This window comes from Triturus cristatus, chromosome 5_2, assembly GCF_964204655.1.
Source record: "Triturus cristatus chromosome 5_2, aTriCri1.1, whole genome shotgun sequence".
In the NCBI taxonomy this organism is placed as follows: domain Eukaryota; kingdom Metazoa; phylum Chordata; class Amphibia; order Caudata; family Salamandridae; genus Triturus; species Triturus cristatus.
This window is the reverse complement of record NC_140588.1, coordinates 390593665-390615728: the sequence shown is the minus strand read 5'-3', so window position 1 is coordinate 390615728 and position 22064 is coordinate 390593665. Positions and strand designations below refer to the sequence as shown.

At 45.4% G+C, this 22064-nt stretch overlaps 1 long non-coding RNA gene across 3 annotated transcripts in view; it reads left to right on the top strand.

The window, feature by feature from the left end:
- LOC146823052 (uncharacterized) overlaps positions 1-22064 on the top strand; it is a 339929-nt gene that overhangs the window by 276315 nt on the left and 41550 nt on the right. For 2 of the 3 annotated variants that reach the window (XR_014962127.1, XR_014962129.1), the window contains exon 5: positions 15931-16980. This is a non-coding gene — a long non-coding RNA (uncharacterized LOC146823052). Of the gene's footprint in view, positions 1-15930; positions 16981-22064 lie in introns of those variants that run through there. The other variant, XR_014962128.1, reaches the window with a different exon arrangement.

Below are 22064 nucleotides of genomic sequence, written 5' to 3'. Positions count from 1 at the left end.
TATGGACTAGTCGCCGTAGCTTATAGCAAGCTGTGGCATAAATATACCAAGAAGGACCCCGAAAGTCAGTGGCCACTGATGGGATCCTTCGACGACCGCAAGATAGAAGCGCTAGAAGTAGCTCTGCGTAGCAATAAGACGACGCCTACTATGCTTGACAGTATTGGCATGTGGCGCAAAGAAGCGACGCAACGGAAAAAGAGGGAAGAAGTAAAAGCAGAAAAGGAATTACGAAAGGCAGCTCACCTTGCCGCTAAAAAGTTAGAAGAAGACATAAAAGAGAGAAGGGAAACTAAACTAAGACAGGAGCCCGAAACCTCAGGCCAGTACGCTGTTAGGACCCCTTCTTTGCTCTACCCTGAGTTGTCCTCCAAGCAGTGAACGAATGACGAATTACTGTTAGGTCCCCCGATCATTTACATGCCCCCTCCGTATGCACCCTCCCAATCAATAGTACAACACCCACAACCCCCGAACACGAGCGAAAGCAGTACAAGGGCCTCTGCCCTCACGGCCTCCGCGCCGGCTGAGCCTCTTGTGCCGAACCCAACGTCGACTACAACGCTAGACGACCATGAGATAGGAAAGAAAGAATCCACCAGAATGAATCGATTAGCTAAGGATGAACGAACAGGAATCGACAAGATAGTAAAGGCACTGGTAGGATCCTTTTTGACCTTACAAAAACTAAAATAACGCTAGGAGTTAGCCCTTTGTGGGACATATGAAACCAAGGGAAGGAGTCAAGCTCACGGTCGAGACGACCACGAGGTAGCCCGACTCCATTACTCTCGCTACCTAAACATGTCTGCCCTACTGCCCACCCCGCCCAATAAGCATGACAAAATCCCGCACAAACGGAAGCCTGCTGACACCCACCATCGACGTCACCGAACTAGGGCTAGCTCGCGCACAATTGGGCTATGTTATTTTTCCGATTGCACAGTCACCTCCTGGTGCTCGTCATCTGACTACAAATATGTACAAACACTCCAACGAAGTAATGTAGTTATAACATTTTAATAACTTATAGGATATAACAAACACACCAACAGGGTAAACAGGTTAAAACACGTTTTTAAACAACTATTTACATGACGGTCTGCTGCAACCTCCATCCCAAAGCCTTAACGTCCACGTGACACCGTCCTCGCCTCTCCTTCCTCGAAGTTGCAACATTGGCCTGTTTTGGGCGGTCCCTCTTAGTTGACTTTGGGCTATAAAAACCATGCAAAAATCCATTGACATCAGTGGCGAGCGATTGTGCGAATAGGCCGGAGGCTATACGAAGCGCCGAAGTTCTGGCAGCACCAAGGCGGAGCCCGCCACGCTGTGCGGACCTTCCCGTTTTCTTTCTTCTTTCTTCATTTATGGCTGCTGCCCTGGCGGGGGGAGGCGACACGGACGGACCTCCCCCACCTCCCCAGGTGGAGGCTTGCCAGGCACCCCAACCGCCTTTGACTCGCCGGCCAGCTAAGCTGCACCCAACCGTCTTTCACTCACCGGCCAGCTAAGCTGCACCCAGCCATCTTTTTCATCGGCCTGCTGAATTTCACCCTGGCACGCCGTGCGGATCTTCCCATTTGCTTCTTCCTTCAATAATGGAGGGTGCCCTGGCGGGGGGAGGCGACGCGGACGGACCTCCCCCACCTCCCCAGGTGGAGGCTCGCCAGCAGATGAGGGCACCCCAAACCACACCTTTCACACGTCGGCCAGCTGAGTTGCGCCCTGCCACTTCATTCGCCGTTCGGCTGAGCCGGCACCCCTGCACGCGGCCGCCAGGCAACCACCCAAGCACCGGGTTCACCAGGACTGCCGCTAGCGCCCGACGTGAGGAGTGGGCCCCCGCAGCAAGGTAATCGGGGACCCACCCCGGTGGTGATACCATCCAAACTGCTGTCGTCACTGCTACTGGAATCACCCCGGTGGCAGCACCACCCGAACTGCTGCTGTTACTGCTGCTGGCTCCTCTCCGGTGACTGTACCGAAGAGCTGCTGCTACTGCTGCCCTTGAACTCCGGCGGTCGACCCCTCCGGTTCCAGGCCTGGCCCACCGTGAGACAATTCTGGACTCGAAAGCTTGTTTGCTAGGGCATGGGCCCCACCCTTGACAGAACGCTCCCCTCAGCCTTGCAGAATTGGTTGGAGTCATTTGACGTTCGACTCCTGCGGACTTCCGGTAAGGACAAAACCACCACCATTGCTCTTTTTGCCCCCGGGCGGCAGCCACCTTGCCTCCACTTGATACAGTGAGACAGTAAAGCGTCGGCGGAAGAACCCGCCTGCTGCCCCGCCCTAAGAACAAACCGTGGCATTGCTACAAGGTTGCAGTGACGCAAAGTTGACGCTAACGAAAGTTCTCGAACTACCGAAAGGGATTCTGGTTCAACTGCTAATTCATGGAAAGGCTTAGACTGTGCACTGGCCCGACCCCGCCCTAAGATGGCGCTGATGTAGGAGTGGCCTACAACTCCTTGTGGCGTTCCAGTCACGTGACATTCGTGTTAAAAAGAGATATATATACATGTATGCGATGCTTTCACACATGGCGGTGGGGGAGAGGGGGGAACCGATTTTTATGTTAATCCAGTGTTGCTCATGTTGCTCGACGCCTCACACACCGTGGCCGGTCTGTGGCGGCTGTAGGCCCGTATTTCCATACTGACATTGTTTTAAATAAAGGGCTTCTTAAAAAGGAATTACGAACTCAGTGTCATGACTAATCATCTAGGTTGTTGAAGGTTTTTCTTTTGAATAAATGATTGTTACTCCCTAGCGAAAGCATACAGATAATACAGACACAATTTGCCTAAAAATCTTTTTGTTTAACGGAATTTGTACCCATCACGCCTGCCCTTTTTCCAAGAATTGTCAAATCAATAATGAACTATAACTTAAGGTATATGTCGCATGCAAGGTATGGTATCCTGCACCATAATACACGACCAATTGAGAAATACATGCACGACCAGGGAACGCGAATTTAGGAGATGAATGAACTAGAGCATCTTTGCCTCAAACTAAAGAATAATGGGTCCGTGGTATTACCCAACCCTGCGGCTAGCCTGGTACATGGTAGGTAGAACCTTTCGTGTCTGCACGCGCTGGGGTATTTTGAATACTGCACCTCCCCTCCCCTCTTATTTCCCCTCTATAGGTCACGACGAAGTTCCGACTGAAGAGTGGAGTGGACATGGACCGCACCAAGTTCAATATCAGGGAAAACATAGACAAACGTTGTGAGATAGTGTGTAAAATTACAGACCACCATTGAAAACATGAAAAACCGTATGATATGATTGTGCGTGTGTACTACGATTATACGATATGAATGTGTATGCATTTCATGTTCGGATCACTTGAAGAGAGCGTCATTGTATAATTGAAGTGTGCGTCCACCGATCAAAGGGGGGAGAATAAAGGGTCAGACAACCCACAAGATGAACTACAAAATACTGAAGGTACGCAACATGCATAGGAATAGAGGACAGGAAAGGAGAGGTCCCCGTGCTCGACGCAGCCCTGAGTCTCCGTCTTGATGCATGTACTGTCACACCCTATCCGGCATTTGTGTGTACGTGATCACCGAATTTATGTCTTTTCCCCGCTTGTGTTTTCTTACATGGAACAGACCCATGCTACTCCATGTTGTGTGTGCACCAAGTGGCCTATTATCTTACCCATCTCTCTCTCTCTCTCTCGTTTTGTGTCGTATGTACGCCAGAATAGCCTACTTGATGCACACGTCTCTCTCTCTCTCTCTCTCTCTCTCTCTCTCTCTCTCTCTCTCTCTCTCTCTCTCTCTCTCTCTCTCTCTCTCTCTCTCTCTCTCTCTCTCTCTCTCTCTCTCTCGCACTCTCGCACTCTCTCTCGCACTCTCTCCCCCTCCCTCGCAAAAGGCTCTTTCTTGCCCTCTTTCTTCTTGAATAAATTAACGACATACACCTCTTTGGTAAGTGTATAATTGGCCTGAACACAGTGGTGTCCGAACAAATTGATAGAAACAAAAACGACCATACTTTACCACGTAACTACCTCTCCTTTTTACAAACATTAAGCCTAATCGGCTGAGAAGGAAAGGACAGGTAAGACGACTGATGTCTCCCAATCTGACCCACAACACGGGGACTATATGTCAGTGGTTTTTGTTCTTAAAGGACACCATCTCCACCACCCAGAATTACCCCTGACCAATTGGCCCGGAATAGAATGTCTAAAGCACCCTGTTCTCCCAAAGATAACTCCAGCCCTATACTAGCCGTCTCAGAGTATCCCGAACGAAACAGCTGATGGCCCCTGTTTTAAACTGATAAAGGGTCACCTACTGTATGAAAAGGATACTCGTGAACGCATGACCATAGCACCTCGCACTTACGGGTATTACCAAACCTTGCATTATAGGGCGCAGAAACTGACACCTAGAAGGCCAGACGATGGACAGGGACACCCACAGAACCCTGCACCACAGCAGTAATTAATAGATTAGTAACACGCACATTAACATCAGAGTTAATAGACACCAATCATATAGTAACAGATAAGAGCATTTCCGCAACTACTCAGTGGTTGGGAGAGAGAATGAAGTATGTAAATGTCTTCCCTGCCAAGATCTCTAAGACTTTCGTTTCTTATAACCTATTCAAGGATAACCTGCAGCCATCAGAAGAGAGGGGTCGGATGTGACGCACAGTCTGGCTGCGGATCATAAAACATCTATGACATCGACCAAGGGGGAAGCGACGAAGCAACAAGGGTGTGAGACGAGGCACCATTATCAGAACGATGAGCGCGAAGGGCTACATCGAGGCCCCTGCTCACTGACCAGCGTGCCTGAAGTCTTAACCCGTCGGGCCCGATTGATGGGCCCAGTGCTGAAAAGATTCTGCTCTCCTTGGTCCGCATTTTTGATCTGATCCCATGCCACCCCATTCTCTCTTCCTCTTTCATTTGGACTATGACTTTGACCTACTACCGAGGAACAAAAGGCCGGCACCCTGTCTCAAAAGTACCTGTGGTGAACTGTGTTAAGGAACAGGACTGTGATCAAAGAACAGTGAGTGGTCACACCCTGCCACGTGAAGAAATCGGATTTGAGCCGGACCTTAGTTCCACCGCCGGTGCTCAACCGTGCCAACGAAAGAAGAACAACAATGAGAGCTTACCAGTGATAGCTCTTTATAAACAAGGACACTGGAAAGAAGAACCCATGTCAAAGTTGAAAATCCTCTCCCAACCACCTTATTATATTAACTATCTTCTTATCAAGTTTTCATGATGTTGCATCAATCACTTCCGACTGTACACTGAGAAGTAAGAAAATGTAACTTTGTATAGTAACATTCATACAACACCAGCCATGTACACAACTATACTGCAACTTTGAATGTACTTCCTCCTCGCCTGCTTCATCAAACTGTATGAGACAATGTACAAATGTGTCAGATTACTCCTGCCTACCCTAAAGACTCTGTATCTTTAAATGTGTGACGAACATTGACGATACTGTAACTGAAAGGCTAACAAAGGCGAATATTGGCCGGACAAGCTGGCGAGATATGTTAAAAGGGAGGACTGTGGAAATTTAGCTCGCAAACTGAACATTATCTGCGCCATCTTGCCCCTCCCCAGCACCACGCGCAGCGAATGCACAGCCGCCATTTTAGGCACCCCACTCTCTCCCCGCTCACTCTCGACCGCCAGCGCTTTCCCCTGGCGCTGCAAGCATCCCCCGCGCGCCGGCCACCCCCCGCTCTCTCATACAGGCCATAAACCCTCTCTTTCTGCGCGACCCTGCTACGGAACCACTTCCAACCGACAACCCATACATGGTCATGCCTCTCCTTTGATAACCCCCTTCCTCTGCGCCCCATTGTCTGAACTGGTCCCAGGCCATCACCTAGCCCTGCGGATGCAGTTTACGGCCCCTACTGTAAGGGAAACACCCCACATCAAAGGGATTACAGTAGATCAAAGCCCCTACCCCCTGAGACCCGGCCAGTTGCACACACCCCCGGGAATTAGCGGAATTCCCTGCTGCGCGATAGCCATCTCCCACTGCGGGTAGGGTGGGAACTTCTACTGTATCTATGTGTGGGATCGGATCTGAGCCGGGGCTTCAGGGGATGTTCTTTCAGGCATCAAGGGAATCTCAAGAATGTACTATATGTAATAAAGCAATAAACCAGTGTATAAGAGACCAGGTCTCAGAGATGCAGTTAGAGCACCTCGTGACGATACCTTGCTGTCTGATCTGATGTGTTCTGCTCCGACGGAATAAAACTTGTTTCCTGCCTTCCAGTCTCCGGCGCCTGCCTCTTTCATTGGTAAATTATCGAGTGGTATAAGAGGCGATTACCGCCGGGCAAATACTTGAAAGGTTATCGACTGAAACTGCCGCTACCATTTAACATCTGCCTCTGTCCAGAATCACATGCCTGCAAATCGCTCTCATGTGATGTTTTTTGTATTACTCCCAGACATGAAAACAAAGGAGTCTGGGTGTGGGGCAGAGTGTTTCTCTCCTGAGTAGGATGACCTGAAGGGTAGTACTCAGCCTTCCTTAGCTTCAAAGAGTAGCCTTAAGGTTTGCCTGCCTCCTTTTTAGGTCTCGTGAGCCAAAGGCTCTAAGAGACATTTTATATCTGGGCTTTTCAAAGTGCGGCCGTGGCCTAAAGCTACAGTGCACGTGAACGTGCACGCGCGCAGCGCCATGTGTCTTTCCTCCGTAGTGATCGTAATCACGATCACTTTCACTTTCGCGGGCTCCTCTGTTGCTGGCATTCCCCCCTCCCTTCTCGCCCAGCCCTTCTGTTGCTGGCATTCCCCCCTCCCTTCTCGTTCAGCCCTTCTTGGTTTTTTTTACAAACTAAGCACTGGCGCTGTACCAAAGGTTCTTCACTTTGTAAATGAATAATACTTTGCTCGTTGAGTGGCACAGGTCAAAAACCACAAGACTCACAACACGCAACGCATTAATGATCCCTCAAAAGAGTCTTTGCTCTCATTCGTATGATAAATATTTTTGTTAAATCACCTAGCAACGTTTAACTCAACGTGCAGTGGGTTTCCTTGCCTGCACGTATGACGCAAGACTACCTTTAAATTGTAGACGTGGCCTGCACATCAGCACTTGCATTATGTTACATCAATTTAACAACCGATTCAACTCTAAATGGTTCACATTCAGCAGCCGGAGTTAACCATTGGTGGGCCGCAAAAAGAGAAACAACTGTATCAGTGCCCCTTTTTGCAACATTATCTGTCAGATGATATACGGACCAAAGTGCCTGTTGCTTCGCCTCTGCTATCATTGAAATACCAGATAGTAAATAACAGGGGCGCACTCAGTAACACATCAGTCATTCGTGGTTAACAGCATTTCTTATCAATAGAACTCTTAGCAGCAACACTCAGCATGAATGTATTACAGTGACGTGTCCCAGCAACATGTACATTGGACTATATGAACGATGATCAAAAGAATGCCTGCCCTACCCAAAAACATTTTCTGGCTTCCGGTTTCCAGCAGACTAAAAGTTCATGTTCCTGTGCTGCTGGTAAACCAAATTATGTTTGGCCATACACTGCAAGACACGTAAAATCTAAACGCTCTGGCATGGTGTTCAAGGGGATGGTTAATTTATCCAGTGGTTAATTGGTTAAAAAAAAAAAGCATAAGTGCTGGGGCCCTCGTCAGGAGGCAGCTTGCACCAGCCCATTTCTCCTGTTAGCGCCGCCAGTTAACTAATTTACTCTGTTTGAGGACATACGTTGCCTTGCGTTGCATCTTTTCTTAGTTTGCAACTTGCAATAAAGGCGCTGGCCTCACTTTTCTCTTGTGTATTAGGGATGGTCCCACATCAGACAAAAAGTCATCTTGCCCCTGCACTCTTAGTACACCATTGCACACATGCCCCGTCATAATTTGCTCTGTTGCTTTACTTGTCATGTCAGTGACGCTCTTCCATGTTAAACTGTCATTACCCCAGGTTGCATTTGTCACATTTAGAAAATGCCTCTTGTTCTGAGAATCCTACAGGAAAATGAGGCATGACACGGGAATCGTTTTTTGACTCGCCGAATTCTGCATGTTTTGCCTTGTTCCAGGCCTTTTTCAGTGATAAATTTGGACCGGCACGGCCTGCCAGAATTTATCAATGAAATAAACACGAGGAGGGTAATTCCGATACCTGTGAAAACATGTTTGAAGTGCTATCAGAATTCAACCCTTAACTCGCAATGAGGACCTTAGACTGTGCATTCATTCAAGCACTGGCTTTGTCCCTGTGTTTGCTCTTCTCATTTATTTCATAGCCCTGTGCAAACATGAGAGGAGATGTGGACTTTTGACGCGTGACCTGTTTGAAAATGGTGCTTGCATGACTTGATTTCAAACGAGTAGTGAGTGGGGAGTCTCTGGAAGTAGTCGTGTTTGGGCAGAGCAGGCGTGGGAGGGTGTGTGTGTGTGTGGGGGGTGGGCGGGAGGGGATTACACTATTTTCAGTCAATCAGAATGACAATCCTGAAACGGGTAGTCGAAACACAACACTACAACTCACCTCGCCGTATGCACAAACACATAACTTTTTTTAACCACTCTGCACATTCTATCATTATTTTCCTAAATTTGCAGAGGATGTTTTTGCCATTCTCAAGTTCTTATTAGGGAATCGCACACAATGATTGGGATGCTGATTGGGATGCATCATTCTTATTAACTGGCCACAGCCTCGATGCTTTATCTGTTCATCAGCCTGCATGTGCATGTACTCTCAGTACAACAGGCTCGTGGTAGGTCTAGTTCAATTATAATCGGCCATTATCATTGATTTGCAATTGATTTGTTGACCCCTAGCAGACCTTTCATTTGAATTACACCTGCATGTGGTTTCTCGCCTAATGAGTGATCATTGTGGATTTTTTGGGGTTTTTTGTTTTGCTATTTGTGTTAAGTAGAGCATAGCTGTCAACAGAACAGATACAAGAGGCCAATAAAATCCAAAGCAACAAAAATACTCTACCCTATTAGGGATCAAAAATACACACCAAGTTGAAATGCGCTTTAATGATGATTCAAACAAGAAAAACATATCAAGTGAATCTTCATCCTAGTTGTGTATCTCTAAATGTTGACGTTTATTCATTATTTATTTGTGAGGAGTTTTGTAGGTCTCTAAATGCCACAGAGACTATCACAGAGTGCTGCAGCAGCAAAAAAGACATATCTCTCACTACTCTTCCTCCGTTTACATGTCTAGGTGCAGAGACCTAAGTCAAGTTAAGAGCACCACTCTGGTTACTATCTCTGGTCACCAGTTCAACCTCTCATGTTCAGGCAGGGTTCAGGCAGGGCTCTCTCTCTCTCTTTCTCTACCTCTCTACCTCTCTTGCCCTCTCTATCTCTCTACCTATCTACCTCTCTCTCTACCTCTCTACCTCTCTTCCTCTACCTCTCTACCGCTCCCTCTCTACCTCTCTCTCTCTACCTCTCTCTCTCTCTACCTCTCTCTCTCTACCTCTCTCTCTCTACCTCTCTCCCTCTACCTCTCTACCATTCTACCTCTCTACCTCTCTCTACCTCTCTACCTCTCTACCTCTCTATATATCTCTACACCTCTCTCTACCCCTCTCTCTACCCCTCTCTACACCGCTTTCTATACCCCTCTCTCTATACCCCTCTCTCTACCCACTTCTCTCTACCCACCTCTCTCTACACACCTCTCTCTCTCTCTCTACACACCCCTCTGTCTCTCTACACACCTCTCTCTCTCTACCTCTAAGTGGCAGCCGGAGGCTGATAACACTGCTTGTCCTTTTATTTAAAAAAAACAAGCATTGGCATAGCCAATAGGTCTCGCCTTTGGGGCCTTCTAAGTGTTTAACCATGCAACAGTTAATGTTGTTGCACCAAGGATATTGTGCTGCATAACTAAATACTTATAAAGTCCAACAAGCGAGACCTATTGGCAATGCCAATGCTTGTTTACTTTGAAGGGCTGCCTGGCCTGCAATGACAAATGCAGCTCACACATAGGCCTGTCTGCCTGCCCTTTGTTACCCTAGACAGTTTGGAGACAAACTCAGGAAAGGGGGGAGGTTAGACAAAGGGATCATACCCCACCAACAGGCTGGCAATGGAGATAAAAGTGGCACCTTCAGAACCTCTGATCAGAACACTCCTGAACCTGTAGAAGATTCAGAAGAAGGTCTGACCTGCTATCTAAAGAAGGAATACTTGGACCTGTTTGCCTTGAACCCAGGCTCTCCAGAAATTTATCTAAGGGTCAATAGGATGACCTACTGTTTGAGCAACAGATACACAAGTGTTCATAGGCCTCCCTGGAACTTCTCAGCAGACCAGCACCAACTGGACCTGACTGGAGATGGCTGAGCTCTGCTGCTGGCCTCTACTGGAGTGAGTCCCAATCCGCAAGAGGGCCCTCCCAGCTCCTGGACCCTTGGCTGTCATCAGAGTGTACTCCACCTGAAGAAAAAATGAAGATCCAAACGTTTTGGGGTTTTCGTGACTGCAATGTGACCTCTTCCTGTTGAGGCTCCAGCGGGACATAGCCTTTACACAGACAGCAATCATTCACGATTACCAACAACAAGAGATCTGCACTTTGCGCCGACAGCGACATCCCTTGATGACCACCAAAGCGAAGCTCCATTGATCACCGACTCTTTGCTCTACAACAGCGACCGTCTATGACTCCAGACCTGCTCCTCGTGCTGATAATGACCTCATTGCACTTATTGCAAATGGCACTCTTCCTGCATCCGTGGGTTGGACACAGTGGGCCAAACCTGGCCCCTGTGTCGGACCCACTCTCCATCGTCGTCAGCCTGAACCTATGGCTTTCATGCAGTCCAGGTCGTACAGATGATCGCAACTGGCGCTTCGTGCTTTTTGATGCTATTTTCACTTAAAACATTATAAACTCATATCGCAAGTTCTACTAATTGGATTTTTGTCATTTTATTTTTGAAATTTTACTCTATTTATCTCACTAAGTTTGGTTTTTACCTTGTGTTGTGTTTTCACTTTATTACAGTTTGAGTGCTGCATAAATACTTTACACATTGCCTTTAAGTTATGCCTGATTGTTTTTGTTCCCAGCTACCACATGGTTAGGCAATTGTTTATTTAGTTCTTTTGATGGTCCCCCAAGAAGGATTGTATTTATTATTTGAATGGAGCACCCATCCTCCCTCCCACCTAATAACTCAATTTCTCACATACTGAAATTGGATAAGCTTTTCAACTCAATCTATTAGCTGTTGTAATCAAATATTACTACTGCAAAATACAGGGAGTTATACAAGTAATTGATTGGGAAAATTATGACCCTTTACCGAGATACCACTGGGAAATTTATTGGACTTAGAAAACATAATCTGACTTTCAGGGTTTTATCAGCAGCTTTTCACATTTGATTATTCCTGAACATACACCACTACATCACTACATCACGGTCGAAGGAAAGCCGCCAGTAACCCAAACTCAATCTCCTTTCAGTGCCTGTTACTCCAAAATGTCCTTCATGTGCAAAGCACACAAGCTCTGCTCACAGCCCAGTAAGGAGTACAAGGGCATCATCTCTCACCATCATGTTGTCTTCAGTAACTGAGTCCTTTTGACTTTTCGATTCAGTCGCATATTCAGGCCCAATACCCTCTCCCATATAATGGCCTCATCTTTGGCATGTTCTATATCAGTGGCTCTTTACCTGTGGTCCGGGGACCCCTGGTGGTATACAATGCCTAATTAGGAAGTCTGCATCTACTTGGACAATTAAATGATATTAACAGAATATTAAAGTGTACATAAATAAATAAGCAACATGTGAAATTGAACATTGTAAAATGTTCTATAAATGTGAAGAAATTTGAAATTGGAGGGTAAAAATTAAGTTGGTATCCTCAGATTTATTTGTGGGATCAGTGCAAGTGCACCAGACAAAGTATTATATACTATGGACAATATGTCGCCTTGACTGAATTTAGAAAAGTTCCAACCTTTTCATTTAATTATTTGTGAATTAAACTAACTATTTCATCATTAGTAAAGGTATTTGATGATCGAATGTTTCTGTTTTTTTATTTTTTTTCTGCTCTTCAAATCATCGAAATTGCTTATGCTGGAGTCCTGGATTCCAATAATGACTCAGTGGGGAGTCCCCGGTTTCTAATAATGATTTGGTGGGGTGCTCGGATACCAGTAATAAGTAAGTGGGAGACACAGAAGTCAGGGGCTCTATATAATCATTCATTGCTATCACTTGTTCACTGTTTGCTACATCACATACATTATTCAAGCACAAGACAGCCTCCTAAGGTTAAATATCCAATACATTTTTATTTTTATCACACTAGTTTGGCACAGGACCGAACCCAGCCCAATTTGGTAACATTTACCAACCAAGTCCAAATTGTAATGACTCATTAAAGATTTGTATTGTATTGTAATTGCATTTATATAACGCTTGCTACCCCTGTCAAGGCATCAAAGTGCTTTTCGGCTAGTAGCACGCACCTCTGGAACCGAAAAAGGATTAGTGGTGGATGAGTATAGGGAAATTTGAATTAATTTTAGTGGTGGGCATGCGAGCCTGTTGGTTGGATTGAGTAGGATAATGGAATGATAGAAGAAGGAAGAGTCTATATAGTGTTATTTGGGAGAAAATAGTACTAAGATGAGGTTTCGGATGAGAAAAGGCGAGATGGAAGAGGGAAGACTATCAAGAAAGGAGTTAGGGAGATCATGGTAGTAAAATTAGGTTTGGTATGAGTCAAAGGAAGGATTCATAACTGAAGAATTTAGTTGGTGGGGAGATCATAGTATCCATAGAAACACTGGTATGTACATATTCATAAATCAACACATTCCAGTATTGGAACCTTACCGTACCTGACTCTCTCCGACCTGCGGTCCCTGCTTGGCTGGTCCTGAAAATCATGGATTCGCACCTCCTGCTTCGAAGATCTAGAAGCTGACACCACTGGGGAACCCGTCATGACCAGTGTCCAGCACATGTACTTAAAATTGCTAATATGATGCTTCCTGCAGTTCTATCATGGTCTCCTTTATACTGTTGTCACCTTGTGTGTTCAATGTGAAGTGACCACCTCTTGTTATAAGTTTGTTAATGGTTTTTTGTTTTTTGTTGGAATAGCCCAGTTCAACGTTTAAATGAAATACACCCATTCCAAAGAGAAAAGTTCCTCCCTATTTAATTGAAAAGTACAACTACAATGGCTGGTACAAACAAAGGTATAGGACACAGACCCTCGCCTGACCACGCTCGCAATCTGCCTGGAGAAATATAAAATATACGACAAATTCCGAGAAACATATGCTGAAAGTAAGCTATGACTTGCTTGCTGCAAACATATGGCTGTGAAATGATCCATGCATTAAGAATTGAAAGAAACATCTATTCTGGAAATTCTCGCAGCAGGCTGGCCTAACTGCATTAAAGCAAGTCTAATTAAATGATCATATGCTCAGATTTGTTTTTTTTTTAACACTCTTCAAGAAGAATTCATTGACCTTCATTCTTGATTTACAGTTAAGCATCAGCATCCACACTAAATATTTCAATAACTAAAGCAGTCAATGGCACAAGCACAAAAAGACCTGGAATATGGCCTGATGAGCTGAACATGCATATTAGTAGAAAGACAAGGTGTGAGGCCTAGACTGGTCAGTACTTACATTTTATTGAATACTGTGATTTATGTCAAAAATTGGTCTACAAAAATAATGTTCAACAATAAATGTCGGGCTTGTAGTGAAGACGAAGGTTCTAAGCAATTGACTAAGATGATCAAACTTGACCTAGACTATACTGGAACACAATCCACACTAGAATCACGTTTATTTGGACCCCGGAGAGTCTGGACCAAAAAGTGGCCCTTTGGGGATAGTGGAGTGCTGGGCGAAGACAAGACCCCAGTGTCTACTCGCAGGTGTCGGCTATTTGGTAGCCAAGAGAGACATTGCCAGCAGGGCGGCTCCTCCGCTATGGCAGAGGAGTGTCGCCCAACTGCTGAAAGGCAGCAGACAGAAGAAAAATAAAAGGGCAGTAAAACTATTTTATTATCATTTTATTTTTCACTTCCAGTCCTCCGAGTCTAGGGTGGGGCGGGGCCATGCTGTAGCATTGGCAGCAAGGGAGGAGGACTAGTAGGCACTGAAAGTGTGCATGTCCATTTGGATAGCCTTGGACGGCCAAATCGACTTGCGCACTTGGATATCTCCAGGCTGTTCCTTGGAGATATCAGCAGGGCTCAGGAGCACAGGCTCCCAGTCCCTGTGCAGTGTGAAACCGGCCCACTCCGCCCATTCCCGGGGCTTCTCTCATGCTGGGTAATAGCATGAGAGCAGCTTTGGGAGTGCGTGAGGAGTCTGGGAGCCTGTGCTCATGGGGACTGCAGTGCTGGGAGCAGAGGAGCGCTGACGCGCAGCGCAGGAGCAAAAGATCACAGAGGCGGCGGCTGGCAGCGAAAGGTAAGTGAACATTTATTTATTAATTTATTGTTATGATTTTACCACACGTTGCCCCCTCCCATCAGATTGGCAGCAGCCACTGCTAATTTCCAGATGCTGGTGGTCCCCAGGCCCCTCCCACCCTTCCCCCAAGGTGGCGGTCCAGTTGAGAAAAATGGATTATTGCTGTATTGCTGTATGGCAGTACAAGAAATGTACAAGTAGCTCTCACGGCACAGTGCGCGAGGGGTTGTGGGGAGGAAGGGACCTTTCTACACATACTGTGGAGCTGCCCCGAGGTGTCTCGGTTCTGGAGGGGAGTCACGGAAACTATGTCGGAGGTGGTGAGTCAGCCCATGCTATTGGACCCGAGGTGGCTTATCTTAATAGAGGTGAGGCTGACTGGCCCAGATATAAGAGTTTATGGCTGGCTCTGGCAGCGGGTGTGGCTAAGTGTAACATTGCAAGGAATTGGGGTCGCCCTCACCCCCGCGGGTGGAGGATCGGAAGCGGGACCTTGACTGGTGCCAGAGGGCTGAGGAAACAGTGTATAAAATCAGTGGGTGTGCCAAGAAATGGAAGAAAGTGTAGTCACCATGGTTGAGGTACATAGGGCAGGAGGTGGAGAATTAGCGATGGGAGGGGGGGTCAATACACCTGAATGCTCTGTCTCCTGAATGTGTCGTCTCCAACTGTATGTGCTTGATACCTGATGTACTTTTTGAAACAGTAATTGTGAACCATGGTCTCTTGAGCTTTGCTAATAAAAAGATTTATTAAAAAAAAGGAAATGTACAAGTGGAGAGGCTGCGCCCCCAAACATCACAAGATGTGGGACCCGTTGGTTTAGGAATCTACACTTGATGGAGTCTGAAATCTTCTTTCTGTTTTTTTTCTTTTTGTCAAGATATTTTACCATGGGTATGGGGCATGTCGTAAATTGTGATACCCTCACTGCCTTTCTGCTATTTTGTTTGTTACATTTTGAACACAAAGAAACAAACAGATATATTTAAAAAATATATAACAGTACAACATAGCGTAGCAAAACAGTAAAAATAGAACACAACATAGTACAGTACAAAAATCACACAGCACAATAACACAACAGTAGCATAACTCATCAACACTATAGAAAAACGCAACACAGCAAATATGCACACATATTCTTGTCACCCATCAGCAACTCCACAAATCAGCTTTTACAGTAAAGTGGTAGAAGGTGATTCCACCAAGCTCTCCCTTACTTATCACCAAGGACATGTAATAGCACCCACCAAAAATGTTTTGTGATCCTTCCCTGAAAGTCTAACATCAATTAACAAACATGTTTGCAAACAGGGATAGAGGAGAGCAGCACTGTTGGGTAAATTAATATTTTAAATGAAATGCTGCACACAACTTTGGCATCACCTGAAAGGAATTTATTGCTTTTTCAGTACAAATTCAATACACTGAGCTGAGGAGACGGAGTTAACTGCTGCAGCATTATTGAGGGAAGCAGGAGCGATGAAACTGTGCCTGTTTGATATGTGATCAGCCTGAGAAACACAGGAACCAGTTTTAAAGGCTCTTTATCAACAGGGGACAAGGAAATCAAGACTGATGGTGTGGTGATCAGGCAGAAATATGCGGATGCGAGCGGAACATGGAACTCCAGTAAGCTGCATCTCCAACACAGTGATAACACGTACCTTTAAAGCGTCCCTGGCCCAGGAAATGTGATGATGTTGTGACTGGAGCAAGGGAGCACATGTCGCCTTTTAGACCTGGCTGGCTTAGGGTGATCTTTTCCCAAACTTTTTGCCTTACTCCTCTTGATTTGGCTGAATTCGTTTTTGTTGGCCTTAAGACTCTGCACACCTTACCACCACTAACCAGTGCTAAAGTGCTTGCACACTCTTCTGTAAACCTGGTGACATTGGCTTACAGCCAATTGGTGCATTAATTGACTTGCAAGTCCCTACTAAAGTGGTACTACACGTACTCCGGGCCTGTAAATTGAATGCTACTAGTAGGCCTGCAGCAATCATTCTGCCACCCACTTTCGTAGCCTTTTAAACGTGTCTCAGGCCTGGCATTGAAACCTCTGTGTGTAGTTTAAAGCTGCCATTTTGACCTGAAAAATAATCCTTTAGTCAGGCCTAAACCTCTCCTCTCAATACATGTAGGTCACCCCTAGGGTAGGCCCTAAACAGCACACAGGGCAGGGTGCATTGCATTTAAAAGTTGGACATGTACTTTTAAATTTTACATGTCCTGATAGTTAAAACTCCTAGATTCATTTTTCACTACTGTGAGGCCTACCCCTCCAACAGGATAACGCTGGGTTACCTTAATACATGTAAGTGATAACGTTTAATTGGGAGCAGGTAAAAGAGTAGAGTCTGGACAATGTTTTTGAAAGCTGTATGATTTGTTTTATTTTTCAAATGTCTTTTCCGAATTCCTGTTATCCTATTTACGTGAAACTTTGCTGTTTTTGTAAAACTGCACCAACTTCATTCATAATGAGGTCTTTTTTGTTCTAAAAAAAATAAAAATAAATAATGAGGTATATTTGGGCTACTTTTTAGCTATCTTTTATAAAAGTGCATAACTCCTATTTCCAAGCATGGGCAGTCCAGCTATTCAGTTCACCAGACCAATGGCATACTGTTGCAGCAGAATACTTTTTTTTCTCACATGCTGTCTTTGTGGGGAGAAAATTACTAACAGAGGTTTAAATGTCTCCTGCAGTCTGTCATTTTGTGGCTTGTTTCACCTGTGTTCATTTCTCCTGTATGCAATGGCTGGTTCAAGCATCTTTGCACATTGCTGCCAAACATTTTATTTTAAAATGCTTATGGTTTGCAATGTCTTCATTTGGAGCCGAAGAAGAAGGTTAACCGAATATGTTGATTATTTTTGTTATGGCTGTTCTGTTGCTAAAATCCAGCATGCGATCTGGCAGTTAGTTAGGTCTATTAATATTAGTGCAGGTTTTAAATGTATTAATTTACACGTCTACGTATATATTGCCTTATTTCTTTTTTTTTTAAGGATGTCTCGCGTGATGTTTCCTTTAGGTGTGTAATCAGTGTACCTTTGACGTAATATTGCTGTTATGATGAAATTACACATTCCGACTGCCCTGGGTTTGCATAATTTAGTAAACGCTGTCCCTGTCTTTGATCCTGTCTCTATGTCTTCCTGTCTTTCCATCTGTCTGTCCTCCCAGAGCAGGCTAACCTGCTCAGTCACCTGGGACCTCCTGTAGACAGCTGTCTTGTTTGGCTGATAGGAAGCTGCCATCCTGTGCTGGATAGATGGGGAGAGGAGCCACTGACATACCTCTCACCCAGCACTCACATTCCTCTCCCCCTCAAACGCACACATCTCACGCTCAGCTCAAACCGCTTATCCTGCACTTTCCTGCACTTATACTATTGACATACCGCTCACCCTATACTCACACAACTCTTACCTTAAACAAGCTAAAATCTCTCACCCTGTACACTCACACAATTCTCATCCTACACTGAACACACAATTCAGTCACCATGCATTCAGGCACTTTCACACCATTCTCCCTGCACACATACATTGCCCACACACCTATTATTATTAACCCCATAAGCGAAATCTGATGCATTTACCAATGCTTGTTTATGTTCGTAGTGGCAATGTTGATGGTCTTTTCACTGTTGCCCTGATTCCTCATGCGTCATTGACTTTCTTACAAAAGCAACATGATTAGCTACTCACACTCGAGTATTTTAGAGGCCTGTGCCCTCTAAATGATGGATTTACATAGTTTGATTGCCCACTTCCTTGGGATGCTTTTTAAACAAAGGCAATGAAAGAAGGCATAAAACTTGTTCACTGCCTGTAATAAAATCCAGACTTCCTGACACTACCCGATAGTAAATCCGCGATCCCAGACAATACTCATTCTCCGTCTCTGGTGCGCCACCTAGTGGCAAATTCTCTGATGCACACAGAAACGGTACCTGCAGCCGTATAAATATTATAAACTCTTGATCAGAGCTAAATTCCAACCCCTGTGCAAAGAAAAAAAAAATTGCACAGGGTTCAGAATTTAAAGTTGTGTCATAATTGTCACATGCCAGTGCTTTTCCCTGATAGTTTTCACCAGTTCAAACTCGCCCAAATGTATCAGGGTAAAAGCTACGGGTGGACAACATGCAAAATGTGGTGTATCAAATAGAGATTCTGTATATTATGCCCACAGCCACTGGAATTATGCGATTGTGCAGCCCTGGAAAAATTAAAAATGAATTATATCAGGGTTTATGAAATTAAAAAATAACATTTGTATTAACAAAAAACGTACCGTGGCACTGGAGCAGGCTACTTTGATGCTCATGTGCACATTGTACACAGGATAGATGCCGTCACTAACGTGGGCTGTCCCATTGGCCCATCCTCAACAGTGTTGTCGTGTAGTTCCTATATAGCCTATACAGGATCTGCGCGTTTGGATAACATAAACTGTGGGATTGGTGGCAGACAGATTCTGTGCACACCCACTGGATACATTAGCCTGTCTGTATCAGTTAGCTCACAGTGCCACTATAATCTCCTCTTTTCAGGGAGAGAATAGTTCCTGGCAACCTCAGACCATGACAACCCTGATCCCTCAGAATCGTAGACACAATGTACTACTTTTCGCTCAGTCACTCATGCTCACTTAGTTTCTCTCAGAGATCCACAGAATAAACAGGCTGGGTGTTTCAATAAGAATTTATTGAACAGTTGTTATTCTAGTGGAGAATAGATGAGCTGCAACAACCATTAGACAGTAGCAGAGATTTATGATTAGCAGCATTAAGAAAGTAAATGGATGGTATAGCTCTACCATCTTGCGATAATCATGAAAACATACGAGTATATAAAACACATGATAAAAGGTGCGTACTCCTATGATGCCTCTCTAACTAGAAGTACCTAAGTGTATGTAAATGTACCTAGCATCTGTGTAGGTGCTATGCCAAGAATCCCTCTAGGATCTAGTCAACCCCATTACCTGAGAATGAGAGAATATGGGATCCCGTCTTGGTTTCGGGTTGGGCACCCCATGAAGGATGTAAGACCACTGCTAGCTGGAGCGTCTGCATGCAGGAACCTCAGCGTCTCCGGTCAGTGTGTCAGCCGGGAAGTCTCGGTCTCCTCTGCCTTTCTCAGCAAGACATGATGTATATCTACCCATAGGTCTCCCCAGGGGTCTTACCTTGCTGTGTTACTGTGTCGGCCTAAAGGATGACGTCGAGCCTGAACTTTATACAGAGATATTATACAGGAGATGTCAGTCCTGCTGTTAGTCCTGATGTGCTTCCAAGAAGCCTCATGCATAATGTATGAGATTCGAACTAGGAAAAACCCGAGTTCTGACTGCAGTGTAGTATCTAGGTAAAAGGTCAGTCAGTATTTTTTAAAGGAATAATGTGGTGGGTTGAATCCTCATCCCATCCAACATGGTTTTTGTATAATGCAGGTGCTTGGGCTACCGCCCACTCCTGCGCATATGTGTGTTGCAAGTGCCTGGAATATGATCTGAGATGCCGGTAGAATACTGTTTCTCCTTTAGAGCAATCCATGACGAATGCTGGTGGCCAATCTTGTCCAGCTAACAAAATGTCATACCAAAACATCAGGTTCTCCCAAAAGAGACCTCTAACTGTCCTACATTTGTCCCCCTCCATCTGGAGTGTTACTTCATATAACGTTTGTGGGACCCATACCCTAGTACAGGGTGTTTCTACTGTGATGTAATCATTCAAGTTTGCTGTCACCAGAAATTCCATCATCTTCTGGCGAGCTATTGTTACTTCTGCTGCACTGTCTAGCATCGTCAGAGCCCATTCCCCGTTCAGTAGTCAAGTCCTCAGAATTCTGGGCATGTCTGAACTTTAGACCTGCAACCTTCTTCTTTTTGAACTGTGGCTTTTGCTTTGGTTTCTCTTCTTTTTTAGAAGTGTAATCCTGAGCGTGGTGCTTGTCTCTGGACTTTGTACGCTTTTCTTGTCTGTCTGACCGTCCTTCCCTCTCTGAGTTTTTTGAGGAACCCTGAAAGGAACCAGAGGAACGTGTATCAGTATTGTAATGCCTGTCAGGTTTCCTAATGTTACCCCTATTCCTAAGGTTATACCTCTTTTTGGAGGGCTCCTGTGGAGGAGATCTACCTCTAGACTGAGATCTGTTTCCTTTAAAGTTTTGTCGTTTTTTATTGTCCCACTTCTTCTTAGTCGAAGCAGGTGTCTGCTTGGAAGTGTCCTTTTCAGGACTGCCCATCAGTTGTGGTTTTAAAGTTTTCCCACCCAAACTGTCTCTGCCTAATTCTGCATATGCAGTTTCTATTATTTTCGGTAGTTCGTGTTCCTGTTCTGAAGGACTGAACTCCCTTAGGCGTTAGCAGATAGCCACTGAAGCTGCTTCCCCTTTAATATTAGCTAATATTATGGCTGATACCTGGGCATAGTAATTGTAATTGTAATCGTAAAACATTTGTAAAGCGCATTGTTACCAAAGGCATCCCAGCACTAGAGGCCAAAGTTCATGAACTAGATATCGATTTATGGAAACAGGAAGGTTTTTATATGTTTCCGGAAGACCAGATGGTTGGTTTCACATCGAATGGCAAGGGGGAGGGAGTTCCAAAGCCTTGCTGCGTTATATGAAAAAAGGCGACCCCCTGTGCGTGCTTTCCTAATTCTCGGTACAGCTGCCATCTGTTTAATGCGTGAACGCAAGGCTCTCTTAGGATAGTAAGAGGAAATGAGGGAGCGTATGATAGGTGGGCCGGAACCTAACAGTACCTTATGTGAAGTGCAGGGAGCCTTGCACTGCACTCTCCACTGAATGGGCAGCCAGTCAAGGGCGGCCACGGCAGCCCCTGCTGACTGTCAGCTAGGAATATTCAGGAGTTGTCGTGCCACACAGTTCTGTACAATTTGCAGTTTCTTAACCATGGAGTATGGTGCTCCTAAAAATAGGGCATTGGCGTAGTCGAGCCTGGAGAGAATGAGGGACTGAACCACCACTTTCCTTGCAGAGAAGGAGAGGAGAGGGATGATTTTCCGTGTCATCCTCATCAGCCCAAAGCAGCTACCACCAACCTTCCTTGCTTGCTCCCCAAAGTCAAGGTTACGATCTAACCAAACCCCCAAACTCTTGATATAATCTTTTGGGGATGGGGGAGAGCCGAAGCAACTTGGCCAAGATGGTATTATGTTGGGTATAGAAGGTTTACCCAAAAACATCATCTCCGTTTTAGATCCGTTCAACTTCAAAAATGAGCCCTCTATCCATGCTGAGATCTCTCCAAGACACATGGCCAACTCCGTGTTGTTAAGCTGATTGAAAGAGACAATCTGCTGTGTATCATCGGCATATGTAATGATTTGAATGCCGAAAGGCTCCACAACACCTGCTAAGGGGCTCATGTATACATTGAAAAGCGTGGGGGACAGGAAGGACCCCTGAGGAACCCCACAGCGGAGTGGCAGAGGGTCAGAGATGCAATCTTCATGGAACACTTGAAATGACCTGTCATACAAAAAGGAGTGGATCC